Raw genomic sequence first — 15391 nt, 5'->3', positions numbered from 1 at the left:
TGATTAACGCTTTTAGTAGGATCTACCATCATCGTCTTTTGCTTTTTAGGAGGAGGAGGCTGGGAGGAAGAGTTAGGAGCAGTGCCTCTGGCTTATGGGGCCTGTTGAACATCCACATCGACATCTTATTTCTTTTTCCAAGCAGTCCGGATAAGGAGGTCGGAGGAGTCAGACGTCAGGGTCTCCTGGCTAGTGGCACGCCTAGCTCTAGCCTCTATGTGGTGTCGTTTTTTTTACCTCCCCGTTTCACTTGGGAGGACGGCACGCCGGACCCTTCACGCGAAATTTGGAAGGAGAAAGGCACCCTTGTGGGATGAATTTTATTTCAGTTCTTCCTACGATAGCACACGAACTTTTTAATTATCCTACGAGGAGGAAGGGGAAAAAGATCTCAAATAAACCCTAAGAGTTTTCTAGATGTGGAGATTTCACCTAATCAGAAGTTCTGGAGTCCGGGAGGTCGGTTATACATAGGGAAGGTTTTAAGCATCCTACATATTCGTAGTACTCTACGGGAACCTTCTCTGTGTCTATGTGTTTTCTAATTGATTGGGAAAGTTTCTCCTTTGTGTTAGGAGAGAGAATTGAATTGAATTGAATTGAATTGAATTGAAATGAAAGACAGATGGACTGACTGTTTTTGGTTTTTTGATTAGCTTGCTGGGATTCCTTGTGAATCTCATGCCTACATATCCCTAATGGAAGTCAGAGCTTTTTGTAGTTCGGGGAACTAATTAGGGAAATGAATTGATTTTTTTGGGTGCCTTGCTTGAAGCTCAAGGTTGAAGCTTGGAATTAAATCTCTGTTTATAGGAAAGAGGCATGAAGTCATCTTTACAAAGAGGTATTTCTACTATTCCACCACAAACATTTAAAGTGACAGAAAAGCTGAGTTTGTTTCATAAGAGAGGGGCCTTACTTGGTTGTGTGCAAGTATGCCAGTCACGTGTCTCTTGAATGAAAGAAAGATTCTCAACCAAATTAGGGAAAGTTGTACAAGTCTGGGGATGTGCCACAGCATGCCTTTCAGAGTCCTAAATGGGAGAATGTTTGAAATTGAAATGTTTGTTTGTTTGTTTGTGGTGAAATAGGAGAAATATCTCTCTATAGAGATAAATCATGTCTATCTACTGTATAAAATATTTGATTTTGACTGGCTTGTATGAGGCCCAAGCTTGAGGCTTAAAAGGTTTTTATTGACTCTGGGAGATGACTCCACTGGGAATTCACTTTTGACTGAGTGGATTTTTGTGTTATGTATGAAGTCCAGAATTGTGGCTAACTCTAGTTGGAGAGTGTTTATTTTGTTTTATTGAAAGGTTTATTTTAGTGTTTTGTACAAAGCCCAGAATTGTGGCTGACTCTTCTTAGGGATACTCTATTTTCTGCCTTATATGAGGCCCAAGATTATGGTTGACTGCTGAGGAAACACAGTTTGGAGACTATGGGTGACTCTATTTTGTGCCTTGTACAAAGCCCAAGGTTGTGACTGACTTAGTAGGGAAAAGATCCTAAAGGTTAGGAATCTTTTGACACAGGAAATGATGTTTATCTGCCTTGTACAAAGCCCAAGGTTGTGGCTATTTGATGGGGAAGGACTCACTGTGGAGACTCTATTATCTTCCTTGTACAAAGCCCAAGGTTGTGGCTGACTCTGGATAGGGGAATACCTATGAGTAGGATATTTTACTCTAAGGGGACATTTGACTCTACTGAGTATTACTCTATTGTTTAGAGACTAAAAGTTGACCCTTCTGGGTATTGTGCTTTTATTAAGCAGAGATTGATGAATGAAAGACCCAGGTTTGAAGATTGACTCTACTGGGGAATTTGTTTGAGTGTTTGAGACTGACCCAGGGTTGACTCTACTGGGGAGTTTTTGAAGGTTTGAAAGATGATTAGGAAGCTAACCCTTTCCAGGGAATTTAGATATGAAGGATTGATTTTGGAGGCTGACCCTTTCCAGGGGATTTGGATTTGAAGGATTGATTTTGGAGGCTGACCCTTTCCAGGGGATTTTATGAAAATGAAGGAATTGGTGGAGGCTGACCCTTTCTAGGGGATTTGGATTAAAAGGAAATGTTTTAGACTTCTTGTTTAAAGCCCGAGATTAAGGCTAACTCTGGCTGAGGATATTTCAAATGTAGAACCTAGACTCTGCTAAGGAGAAGACTCACTGGAGATTTGAAAATAAAGGGTGATAGAGACTTTCCATGTCTCTCATTCCAAAAGGTGGACTCAATACTGAAATTGAGACATTCTTAGCTTGTTTAAAGTCTGGTTTGAAGAATAGAAGAAACTCACCAGGGTAGGCTAAAAGGTGAATAAAGACCTGTTCCTATGTTTATAAGAAACCTGATGGGTCCTTGTATACAAGCTCAAGAGAAAGTTGGGAATATGCTTTTAAGAAGTTGTTGGCTGAAGATTTCGTTTAGAAAGAATGTTCTTTGAAGAGTTAGAATTCGAAGGAAGATGGTTACTGATGACCATTTCTGAGATTAAAAATGGCTACTGATGGTCATGTTTCGAGAATGATTGTTTGAGTTGGAACGAAGATAGTCAGAATTGGAGCTAATTCGAAGAGGGTTATCTTTGAGACTTAAACGTTTTGCGAAATACGTAAGGTACTGAGGCTGAACGTGTTTTCGTGGCATTCACGGTTCTGGTCACGTTGCCACGCGTCGAAAGAGGACTCAGGCGGGAGGATTTGAATTTTGAATTAGTTTGTGTAACTGCACAAGGACAGATGGCATCCCAGGGATTCTTGTGGTCAACGTGGCATCAGATTAGTGTAGGACCGTTAGGGTCGAAATTAGTATAAATAAGGGTCTTAATGTTAAGATTCCGTGTGTTCATTTTGTACAAATCACTCACAAATCACTCAGAAATCACTCAAGTATCAAGTGTTTAGAGAACGAGTTCGCTGAGAAATGTACGTATGACACCAACACCAGTTTAATACTTTTGTATCTTTCTTTATTCAAGTATCTTTTCATTATTGCTGCTTTCGTTTACTTTCTGTTATTTACATTCCTGCACTTCTTTTATTTCATCTAACTTTTATCTCGAAGCATTTTACATTCCTGCTTTTAACATTCTTGCACGTTACATTCCTGCACTTTACATTTCTGTAGTTTATACGCTTTTATTTATATTTCTTTGTCGAAAGTCATACTTACGTGTATAACAAGTGTTGTTTTTAAGTAAACGTTCACACGATCATATCACAAACAAATTTTCTCGAAGCCAGAACAAACAAGCATGAATCAAATCATATCGAACGACAATTGTTTGACTATGTCCTAGGATCAATCTAGTCGATCCTGCGAGTAACCAAAGTATCTTTTATAGTTTGGAGGACTAGCGGTTGTTTACCGGAAATCACCGTAAACAGAAGCCTGTGGGTCCTTGTATTGTAAGCCCAAGAGGAGGCTAATCAAGGGTCATCGAGGGTCCTTGTTGTAGCACAAGAGAAAGCTATGTTGGTTTTGAACTTATTTGGCTCTAAGCAAATGGGTAAGAGGTTTCACCGGGAATAATTCCTCCTGGGTGGAGGTGCCCTATTTTTGTTCTAAGGCTTTTTTCAAGATGTTTCACCGGGAATAATTCATCTTGAGGTTTAACTAAGGAATTCTAATTAGGAAAGAGCCTTCACCGGGAAGACATTCTCAACCTAGGCTATAGTCCTATAATATATATATATATATATATATATATATATATATATATATATATATATATAGTTTATTTGTCCTAAGGTTGTTCTCAGACGGAGTTCTAAACAATATATATACAGTATATATTTGACAGTAATTTAAATGAAAGCTTGTAAATTGAAAGCTATAAAGCCTAACCTGGATGAAGAGGAGACCTTTGAAAGATGCATGTACAAAGCTTTACCATTAGCTTGGTTGTTTATTGGTAACAGTGGAATTGTTTATTGAAAACAGTTTTGAAATGTTTTTGTTTTAAAAACAGAAGAAGTGAAGATGGACACTATGTCACATAGGTATCTGAAGAGTTTTACCGGGAATAATGCCCTTCAAATACCAGAAGAATATTTTGAAAACAGATGAGGAATTTTCTGTTTAAAATATGTTTTGAAAAACAAACTATGAAAAGAAAAAGGTGTTGGGTCTTACACTCTATTAGAGGCCCATGGAAATTGATTTACTGTTTATGAAAACAGTTGAAAATGTTTTGCTTGATGTAAGGTTTTGTTGAATGAAAACCTAAGTCGTCTGTTTGATCGAAGTTTGAAAACAGTTTGAAAATTGACGAAAGTCAACTTAATTAGGGTAAAGACAAAGTCTATACCTAATTAAAACCTAAATGATTAGGGTTTTATCACAAAAATATTTACAAAGCTATTAGGTTATGAAAATCAAGTGAAAACTATATTTAAAGTATTTTAAAATACTTAAAAATATGTTATTTTAAGCCTAATAAAAATGTATCAAATAATTAATATTTTTGTGATCTTTTTTATTATTCATAAAATAGATATGTTAAATGACAAGTGTGTGAAAAATCAAGAGGAAATGATTTAACTTGATTGGTTAATTAATTGTGTGAAGTTGTAAAGAAAATGAAGAAGAAAAGTAGTAAAAAATTGGTTTTGGCCTCACCATGGTTTGAACCCACGCCCTTGAAGCCAGTACTCAAACACACACACCAATCAGCCAACGCGCGCTTGGTTTCATAATGGTGACTCCAGTGCAATACATATGTTGTTGAGTACATAGAGCAAAAAAAGAAAATAAAATCAAAAGGTCTGGGGCGAGGGGATTCGAACCCCAGACCTTGGGCACGCGCTTCACACAAACTCACATTACCAACTGGGCTATAACGATGTATTCGTTATATGTACGCCTTTTAATAAAAATATATTAAACTCAATCATGAATGTTTGAAAATGGCGCGCCAAACACCATCTTCGTCTTCAACCTCAAGCTCATGGAATTTTGAAATTCCAACTCTCTCATTTCTCAACCAAAATGGATGATGTAAACATAAAACTTGCTCTAAATTCTCTCACGATTTCAAATATGTAACTAACATAAGCTATAATTAACTACAGCTACTGAGTTTTCTAAAATACGTGAAGAACCCTAAAAATTGAAAATGAAATTAAATGGCTATACTGAAGAATAAATGTGATGATAGAGGGTTTTTAATCCTCTGATGATGCTGAGTGAACTTGTATTGAGTTTTAACAAAATAAGTGCATGAATTAAAGAGGTGGAGTTCAAAAACTTACCTCTGAAACTGAAGGTCGTGGTGATGGTGGAGAGCTTCTGGCTATGAATGAATGATTGCAAAAGCTTCCTAGAACCTTGTTGATGCTATCTGGGCACTTGAATTGCTTTGAAAACCTCTGAATTAATCTACTCGACCCCTCTTGCTTGAGCTTCAAGTAGAAATGGGAGATGGTGATTCTGCACTTACAGATGAGCTGCGACCATCTGGATAGCTTCACTACACCCTAAGGAATGTGTCTGAATGCTTGGACTTGTTTGAAACCCTCTGAATTGTTCTACAGGCCTCCAACTGACTTTGCTCCAAATTGAAAGTGAAGATGGTGTTCTTGTACTTAAAGAAGTGTTCCAGGTGCTTGGATCACTTCTAATGGACCTCCTTGAGATGTTTGAATACTTAGTTTCAAAGGAAAAGCTCTGGTTTGAAGAATCCAAGTCTTCTTGCCAAAGAACCTTTGAAAAAACCTAAGTGTGAGAGGGAGAAGGAGAAAGAAAGGATTGGAGTTGCTTTGGTGTGTCTAATACTGAGGAGGGCACTTCTATTTATAGGCAAAATGATCTGAATACTGAGGGAGTGAAGCAAGCTTAGCAAGGTCACTCTTGGAGTAGCTTAGGCATGAAGAAATGTGAAATATCCAAATGCAATGATGGATTTTTTGATACCACTCCCTAGCCCTTGGTTTTGCTTGATCTTAGGGGACAATTCTGATGCAGAAATGAGCTCCAATTGGTTGGGAAGAGATTCCTTTGGTGATTCACCACTTGGCCATAAATTTCCCAAAAGTAATCATTACATAATCACATATTCTTGTTTTTGGGAATATTCTTCAATCCTTATTGTAATACGGTGAACTGACTTTTATATCGAAATGTCGCGGTTAAGCAAGAGTCGCCACCGACTTTTATTTTATCCAAATTAAATCAGAAAGGCTAAAAGAACAGGAAAAACCTTTTAAATAAAAAATGAGTTCGGGGGGTAATTATGCAAAGGGAAGGTGTAAGGCACCCTTTGCATCCATGGTTTTCCATGGGCTCTTAATTGCTTTGCTCTTTTTTCGTTCAGAAATGTAGAAGAAGTGAATATGGACTTTAGCTTCGTAAATGAGCGTAGCCATTTTGAAGGTTTATGAGAAAGAATATGAAAAAGGTTTTAGAGCAAGGCAAAGCAATTAGGGGCAATTACCTAAGTAATGTAGAAAACAGTTCTTTTAGCCTTTCAGGATGAAAGGGTCTATCCATGCCATAAGAGGGCAGGAAGTCTTTCATTTGGAGGTTGAAGGGTCATCGAGAGTTCGTTCGCCATAAGACTGTCCCAGGCCATAGAGAGGCAGGTAGTCTAAGGGAAGAACCAGAATAGCCTTTCGTAGGCAGCCAGAGGATACCTCAGCCTTTTCGTAGGCAACTTCCGAGGGTCGAGATCATGTTTAGTGTATCGAAGGCAGCATCATTAGGGACCCATGATCTTGATAGAGGCAACATGGCTGAGGTATCCTCGTATTCGAGGGACATGGCTATTCTGCAAAAACACAAGGCAACAGGCAACAAGGCAACAGGCAACAGGCAACAAGAGGGGTTACCAAAATGTGTGTGTGGGTGCAACAATCACGTGATTAAATTCAGTTATTTATCTTGTAATTAGTTATCCTAATTCAGTTCAAGGCTTGCACTCCCTAAGATTACTACCCACAGCAGAAAGTATAAAGCAGTTAAAGCAATAATGGGGGAAGGGAAAATGAAACCAGCGGGGGGAAAGGGAAAATGAAACCAGCGGGATAATAATGCTATAGGTCTAATACAAGTAATAATTAAGATCGGGGTTTAGGGTTACCGACTATTCGAAGCTTTGGCATTTGGCAAACCCTGAAAGGTGGGAAAAATAAGAAGCAACAGTAGGGTGAGTGCATTATCGGTTCGGAGGAAAACATAGTTAACCCTAAAAAATAAAAGATAAAGAAACTAAAATAAAATAAATAAATAAACACTTAGCTTTGAATTTGATCTGATATGGTTGGCAGTCAGAGGTATCCTCGGGGTTGACCCTGAAAATGTTTGGCAAAAGCAAAGGCAGAAAAAGACCTGAGTGTATGCGGAATTCATTATATTTAAAGGTAAACCCTAAAATAAAAGGAAACAAAATAGACTTCTAAATTAATAATTAAGTTGAATGCTTAACTTCGGATTTTGGCCAGGCGCGTAGTCGGGCGAATCCTGGTGGTAACCCTAAAAAGATTGCACAAGGAAAATAATTTTTCAGTGTAGGGCAAAGTCTTGTAAACCTTGGTTCGGGCATGAATTAGATAAAGACTAAGTTTAATAGAATAAATAAAAATCAATTTAATTAATTATTGGTATTCTACCTAATTAATTAAATCGATAATAATGAGAAAAAAGTTTTGATTAAATCCTAAACCTAATATCAATGAATAAGAAGTCAACTATAATTTAATTAAATAATTTAAGTAAATTAAGTTAATTTAAACAATTAATAAGTAAATTATTAAAATAAACAAATATTTTGTTTATTTATGTTTTTTATGAGAAAAAAGAGAAATTTGGAGAAGTTTTTATTTTTGAAACGTTATTAAAAATATAAACTAAACATTATATGTAAATAAAACAAAATATATAAAAGAAATTAAAAAGGAGACTCAGCTTGGATCTCGTGTGGTTGCCAGGTGAGTGTCCATGGTAGGCCATCGGTTTGCAGGGCGTAGATCTGAAGCTGAGAACATCTGAAGGCTACTGGTCAACGTCACATGGTGGTCCTCTTGGGATGTGGCACACACGATCAGGAACCCTTGTATTTCATAAAAAATAGCGTGGATACTGGGTATCGAACCCTGGACGCCTCACTTGCCAAAACCTTCGCTTACCACCTGTGCTATGCTCACCAATTGATAACATACTGCGTTGAAACTAATATATCAAAACAACATGAAGGAATTCAAAATAAAAAACGCGCCCAGGCTTTATCTTCTTCGCTGGGAATTTTCTGCAACAGACATGTTTTAGGCCATGGTTTTTCACGTGTTCCCTTAGCCCCTGCAAATTCAATCCTAGCCAAAAACAATGAGTAAACGAAATTCAAAGACATGAATCAATTGCAAACTTCCCTCTGAATCCGTTGGTGGCCACGGTTTGGGCCGATTTTCCTTAATTCAAAAATCCCCAAATTTGATCTCTAAACCCTAGCAATGGTGTCTCACGGTTTATGCACTCAAACATCAAATAAATTATCCAGAAACATTCAAGGCATCATGATAAACAAGTAAATATAATCAAAACCTGATGAGAAGGTATGAATCATTGTAAACGGAATCACAAAAAACTGGATGCAAACCGTGAGTTTTGGGGACGGTTCTGGGTGTGTTCCTTGCGTGCGAGGATCGGGATTGCTTTAGTAATCTTCACTGAACGTGTTGGGACCTTTGAATCTCTCTGAAACCTCTCCAAATTCCAAAATCGTATTTGGAAATTTTCTCAATCTGGCACTCGGGTATGGGGGTTTTGACTGCAGAAAAATTGTAACCCTTGCATATGAATGATTTGTGTACTTATAGTGAATGATTTAGGGCAACAAATTTGAACCAAATCTCTTTGCATCTTTGATTTCAATCTCTTTGGAAATTTGATTGAAATTGTTTCTAATTTAATCCAATATTGGTTCAATCTCTCTCCAATCGCGTGTGCAAGAAATTGTGATGATTATGGGACATAATTGAAGATTGGATTTGATTCTTTTAAGCTCTTGAATCAAATATTTGATTTTATTTTAATTTATTTGATTTTAATCCTTTTTTAATTGAATAAAAAATCATAATAAATTAAATGAATCAGGTAAATTCGTGGGGATTGATTCTTAGGCTTTGGATGACTTGTGGATCAAGATTGAATCAAAAGATCTTGGGCCCATTTGCAAAAAAAAAACAAATTCTTTCACATTTTTCCCTCCAAAATAGCCCAACTTTGACAAGGCCTATCTCTCTCAATTTTTGAGGTATGGAAGTGTTCTAGGACTTTTTAGAAACCTTAGAGAGTCCTCTAACCAGTGTCTTTGGTCTCATATCAAAATTATTTTCCATGCTCTTTATATATCCTTTTGAAGAAATTGACTTTTTGTTGACTTTTGAAAAGGACTTATAATGTTTTGGTCCATATCTCCCAAATGAAACATTTTTAGACTTGGCATGTGAGAGACAAATTTGTAGAGAATCCAATTTCCTTTAAAATGAGCTTTGGATGGAAAATTTCTTATGTTCCATGTGAGAGTTATGGCTGGTCAAAGTTCAGTTGACTTTCTCCTATACAAACCCTAATTTAGAAACTTTTTGATTTGTTGATTTTTGATCTTTCCTTGATGAACCATGATCAATTCTTAATCAAATGGTGAATGATACTTAAATTTGAGGATCTTGACAAAAAATCAGGAGTTTTGAATTTACTTTGACCACAGTTGACTTTTAGGTTAACTTAGTCGACTGTTGACTTTCTGAACATTTGAGTGATCAATCTTTTAAGCTGACACTTGATACTTGTCATAGAGGAGATGTAAGATACTTTGAGCCATATGGGATGCCTTGGAGCCATTGATTCATTGATTTTTCCTTAGAACAACAAAACCCTAGTTCTTTGAACCTTGTTTAGGAGAGGGTGTCTTTGAGCTTTGTACCTTGACTTGAATTTGAATAGGAGAAATAGTATGGGCAAATTTTGGGGTATGACAGCTGCCCCTGTTCAATTATCTTAAACCTGAAGATGTAGAGTGGTTTGTATGCCAGTCGGTATCTGAAGGTGGAAGATGATTGAACACTAGAATACCAAGAAAATTTGCCCCAGCGGGAGTTGGGACTTTTGTCGGAGATGGGCTTGAAGATGCCATCGAGCTTGATAGAATTGAGAACCAGAATACATCGTACATTAGATCATTTCTGGAGGATAGATTGAGTCATGCGTTAGTCTGAATTTAGTTTGCATCAGCAGATGATGTCTGGAAAACTGTGCGTTAGGCTCGAAGGATGAGTCGTGCGTTAGACTATATCCAATTTGCATCCGTAGATGTCTGGAAAACCGTGTGTTAGGTTGAATCTGAGCTTAATATGTTGAGAAATGTTTGTTGGAGATTGATCGTGTCAGTACCGTTCGTAGTGACTGAATTAGACTTGGGAAGGGTGATTATTTCCGAACTATCTCTGGAGAATACCCGGAACTAAGTATCAGAATTAAATCTTCGTCTTGATTATCTCTGAACTATCTCTGGAGAATACCCGGAACTAAGTATCAGAATTAAATATTCGTTTTGATTATTTCTGAACTATCTCTGGAGGAAACCCAAAATTAAGTATCAGAATTAGATCTCTGTCTTGATTATTTCTGAGCTATCTTTAGAAGAAATCCAAAATTAAGTATCAGAATTAAATCGTCGTCTTGATTATTTCTGAACTATCTCTGGAGGAAATCCAAAATTAAGTATCAGAATTAAATCTTCGTCTTGATTATTTCTGAACTATCTCTGGAGGAAACCCAAAATTAAGTATCAGAATTAAATCTCTGTCTTGATTATTTCTGAGCTATCTTTGGAAGAAATCCAAAATTAAGTATCAGAATTAAATCTCTGTCTTTATTATCTCTGAGCTATCTTTGGAAGATATCCAAAATTAAGAGTCAGAAGTAAATCTCTATCTTGATTATTTCTGAGCTATCTTTGGAAGAAATCCAAAATTAAGTATTAGAATTAAATCTCTGTCTTGAATGAGTGTCAGAATTAGATCATTGACTTGATTATATCTGCACTATATCTAGAAGATGTATAAGTAGACTGCAAAAGAAACATTAGTTTTATGCAATGTCGTGATGCATGCATTGTAAAAAAAATTTTAAATGAATGAGAGTGTTATGCATATGTAATGAAACGTATGTATGTTATGAATTCACTATGATATGTGATGTATGAACATGATTTATGCTATTTTGAAGTATCTCGATTGAGAAAATAAATCTATTTGCCTTTGTGATTTTGATGTCTGATCTTATTTGAAGATGCTCAGCTGGGAATTTATGATTCTTGCTTGGGGATGATCAATAACTTGATGGACCCTGATTGGGGACAAAAGTATTAGTAACCCATGTTGGAGAAGAGCAAAGTGTTGGAGAACCAGTGGTGTTGAAGATGTAAACTTTGTTGGGGAGCCATGTCTTTGTCGAGACGAGAGCATTTGAAGATATCTTCTTAATGATTACTCTGTGGGGATATGATCTTGTGAACCCGACTCTGTGGGGAGACATGGGTGAAAGTTGCCCCCAGTATTATAGTAACTACCATTCCTGGATTTGATTAGGACACACCACTGAGTATTGATCAAGATGTCAAACTGGACTTTCATAGATTTGCCCCTGCTAGTAGGAACTTAAAGAGATTCACCTTGCGAGGACTTTATGAAGTGTATACTGTAGGCGACATGCCCCTAGTAATCGTAAACTTAGAATGATGCCCCTGACTGTTTGGCTTTTTTGAGAGATTCTTGGAATCTTGACTTGATTGCCCCAGATTGATTCTGAAATAGCTTGAAATCCACTTGGGGTGTATGCCTTTGACTGTTTGGTATTTGAGAGATTCTTCGAATCTTGACTTGATTGCCCCAGATTGATTGGGCAAAACGTGCCATGCCCCTTGTATACGTAGGAGACATTGCTTCTTGGAGTAATCTGTGTTGGTCGGGATAACTTTGAGTCATTAGCCATACCATGTGCAAATTCTTCTTGATGCTAACATTTGAAATTATGTAGCAAAATATGTTTAATAATGAATTCATGAGATGCAGTGCATATGTCTGTCTTGAGTTTTGAAAAACATTAAAACAGGAGACGTAAAGGCGTGATATTTGTAAAAACATGATATTTGTAACAACGTGATATTTGTAACAACGTGATGTTTGTAAAAACGAAATATCAACTCAGCATTTTTGGTAAACCTTAAGGAGTCAGGACACCTTTTTGGTGACAATATGCTTTCGAACTAACCTTGCTTCAATTAGGACTTTCAAGGGTTATAACGTGGCTTGGTTCACGGTTTAAGAAACAAAGGATAAAGGCCCAAAGTTTATTTGTTCCCATCCCCATCTTCGTGATGATATTCAGTCCTTAGCTCATTTAATTCAACTTATGCATTCAGGATCCAAGAGACTTTTGGATTTGCACCTTTGATAATGATGATGGTTCACAAGCAAAGAGAACTTTTGAGATGGCAGTCACTTCTTCCTTTTGGTAGTCACAACATTGTGTTGTTCAGGAATTTATTGATTTCTCTTTTTCCATCTTTTTGATATCCCTAACTTTTGCCTGAACTGTCTATTTTGAGCTTACAGTCAGCAGGATGCCTTGATTTTTTGCCTAAGTCATCTTTTTGATTTTTGACTTAGCAGGCTTTTCTGTGTATATATGTTTTTCATTTTTTTTTGAAAGATATTGACTGCCTTTCTTAATGATTGATGAACCATCATTGGCTTTTGATTGACATCTCCAACACTTCTTTGATGTGTGCGGATGAACGCTTGTGATTGAAAACTTTGTTGAAAGGTGTACTGAATGATTCTCTTAAAATAGAATGCGCAGCCAAATTAACTGAGAACTACCCTGCCCCAGGTTATGATCAAGGGTTTTAATTAGTACAAGAAAGTAACTTCTGCTTCTTAGGCTCAAAGGGGTTGACGAGGGATTATCATCCTTATATCTCCATTGTTTTAGGAATTGAAACAATGCCTGTACATCGTCAGCATAGTCCGCTCAAAAGCATACTGTATGAGGTTGCGGTATCGTTTTCATCATCCTCCCTTTAAAGGCTTACGGCTTAGCAGGAGTTGAATATCACAAAACACATGCAAAGTAAAGACATAATTAAAAATGAGTGACAGTGAAATAATTAATTCAAGACAAACATATGCAATGCACTGATGATGATTATTAAAGCAAATAATGTCTATCATAAGTCGAATGTTTAAACAAACAGGAAAGAAATTGCAAATAAAAGTAAATCTAATGATCTAAAAGTCTATCTTTCTAGCCATCCACAGTGTTAGCAATCTTGTTATGATTAGGCATGGGAGCAGTGATCACATTAGGAGTTGCAGGAGGGTCGAACTCAATTTCACTAGCGTCGATCATATCTTGGATCTTGTTCTTCAACGGCCAACAATTCTCTGTGTCATGTCCAGAACTATTAGAATGATATGCGCACCTCGCATTGGGCTTGTAACTAGGAGCAGAGGTGTTAGGGTTCTTAGGAGGATCCCTCAGAGTGATCAAATTTGCCTTTAGCAAATGTTGTAAAGCTTGAGCTAGCGACATATTGATCTTTGTGAATTGACGTCTGGGTGTATCTTGTTTGTTTTGACGACCTTGTTGAGGCGCCAGTGTGGAGCTCAGAACTGCCCCAATAGATTGATCATGGCTTATCCTTTTCTGCCCATACACAGCATTGGAATCTGACCTCCCATTGAAATGCTTCTTTGTAGTACCTGAGGATGTAGCCATTTGAATCTTACCACTTCGAATGCCACTCTCGACACGTTCCTCAATCAGTATGAGTTCAGTGAATCCAGATGATGAACTTCCCAGCAAATGACTATAGAAAGGACCAGTCAGTGTACTCATAAACATATCGACCAATTCTCTGTCAGCTAAGGAGGGTTTGACTCTTCCAGCTAGATCTCTCCATTTCTGAGCATACTCTTTGAAACTTTCCTCGGGTCCCATAGACATGCTTTGTAGTTGCATGCGAGTTGGTGCGAGGTCAGCATTGTATTGGTATTGTTGATAAAAAGCAACAACCAAATCTTCCCAGGTATGGATGTTGGTGCTTTCCAGTTGATAGTACCATTCAAGTTGAGTTCTAGACAAGCTCTCTTGGAAGAAGTGGATCCATAGCTTCTTATCGGTAGTATGAGGTTGAATCTTCCTTACATAAGACCTCAAGTGCAGCTTAGGACAAGAGACTCCATCGTATTTTGCAAAAGTTGGAATTTTGAATTTTGGAGGAATAACGACCCCAGGAACGAGTCCAAGCTCTTCAAAATCCAGCCCAGGTACCTTCTGAATTTCCACGCTTCTCAGACGCTCTTCTAACATCTTGTATTTGTCATAGGGATGTTCGTCCTCATGGTAATAGCCCTCTTCTTCTTCAGAGAGTTTGGCAGAATCATGGTTACTTTTTGCATCAGTTTTGATACTAGCATCATCATCTTGCTCATCCTCATCACTGTCTTCAGAGGCTTCGGCATCCCTGAGTTGCAAGATTGGTCTAAGCTTTTTCACCAGAGTCTTCTTACCCTTCGTCTTCTTCTTTTTAGTCAGCATGGCTTTCAGCTCTTCTTGCCCCTTGGACAAATTCAGAATCAAGGCTTGGAACTCAGTGTTTTGAGCTTGGAGATCCTTAACTGATTGTTCGAGATTCATGATGCTGAAATAAACAGCGAGGAAGGATAAGCGACCTTTTGTAGGAGACCTGTTATGCGATGTTATGAATGCAAATGCAATTTTTTCAATGATCTTTAGGCGTTTAGTTAGCACATTTTAGAGAATGATTTGGTCACGTCTTTGTCAGAAGAAATCTGAATTTTGTCTTTGAACGCCTTTCTTTGAGAATCAAGCTCACCATATCGAGTGGGTCATCGCCTCTGATTCGGGATACTTTTGAATTTTGAAAGTATATGGCTAGAGGAAAATAAATCCCCTTGCCCCTTGATAGGTGCTGAGCCTTTGAATTGGAAGGTATGTGGCCAGAGGAAAATAAATCCTCCTGCCCCTTGATTAGGACATCAACCTTTGATAGAGGTACCTGAAATTGTGCGCCCTAAATCCCTAAGATCCTTGAAAGGGTTAGTTAAATCATGTTATGCTTATGATGTCATGATGTCATGATGTTATGCAGATGCAATGCATCAGGCAAAACGTAAGGTGATAAGGACAAACAAGTCCTACAAGAAAAAACTGCAGGGAAACGAAAGGGTTAGCAGCACACACAAGCAAGTCACACAAGTGTCCTTAGGTTTAGGGGCTTGCATGAAGTTCGTAGGTAAGTACCCTCCCCACTGAAGTTAAGTTGGTTCAACCTGTCCTACATAAAGATCGGGTTCTAGGGA

The sequence above is a fragment of the Vicia villosa genome, linkage group LG1 (assembly GCF_029867415.1).
Source record: "Vicia villosa cultivar HV-30 ecotype Madison, WI linkage group LG1, Vvil1.0, whole genome shotgun sequence".
Classification (NCBI taxonomy): domain Eukaryota; kingdom Viridiplantae; phylum Streptophyta; class Magnoliopsida; order Fabales; family Fabaceae; genus Vicia; species Vicia villosa.
This window is presented reverse-complemented; position numbering follows the sequence as displayed.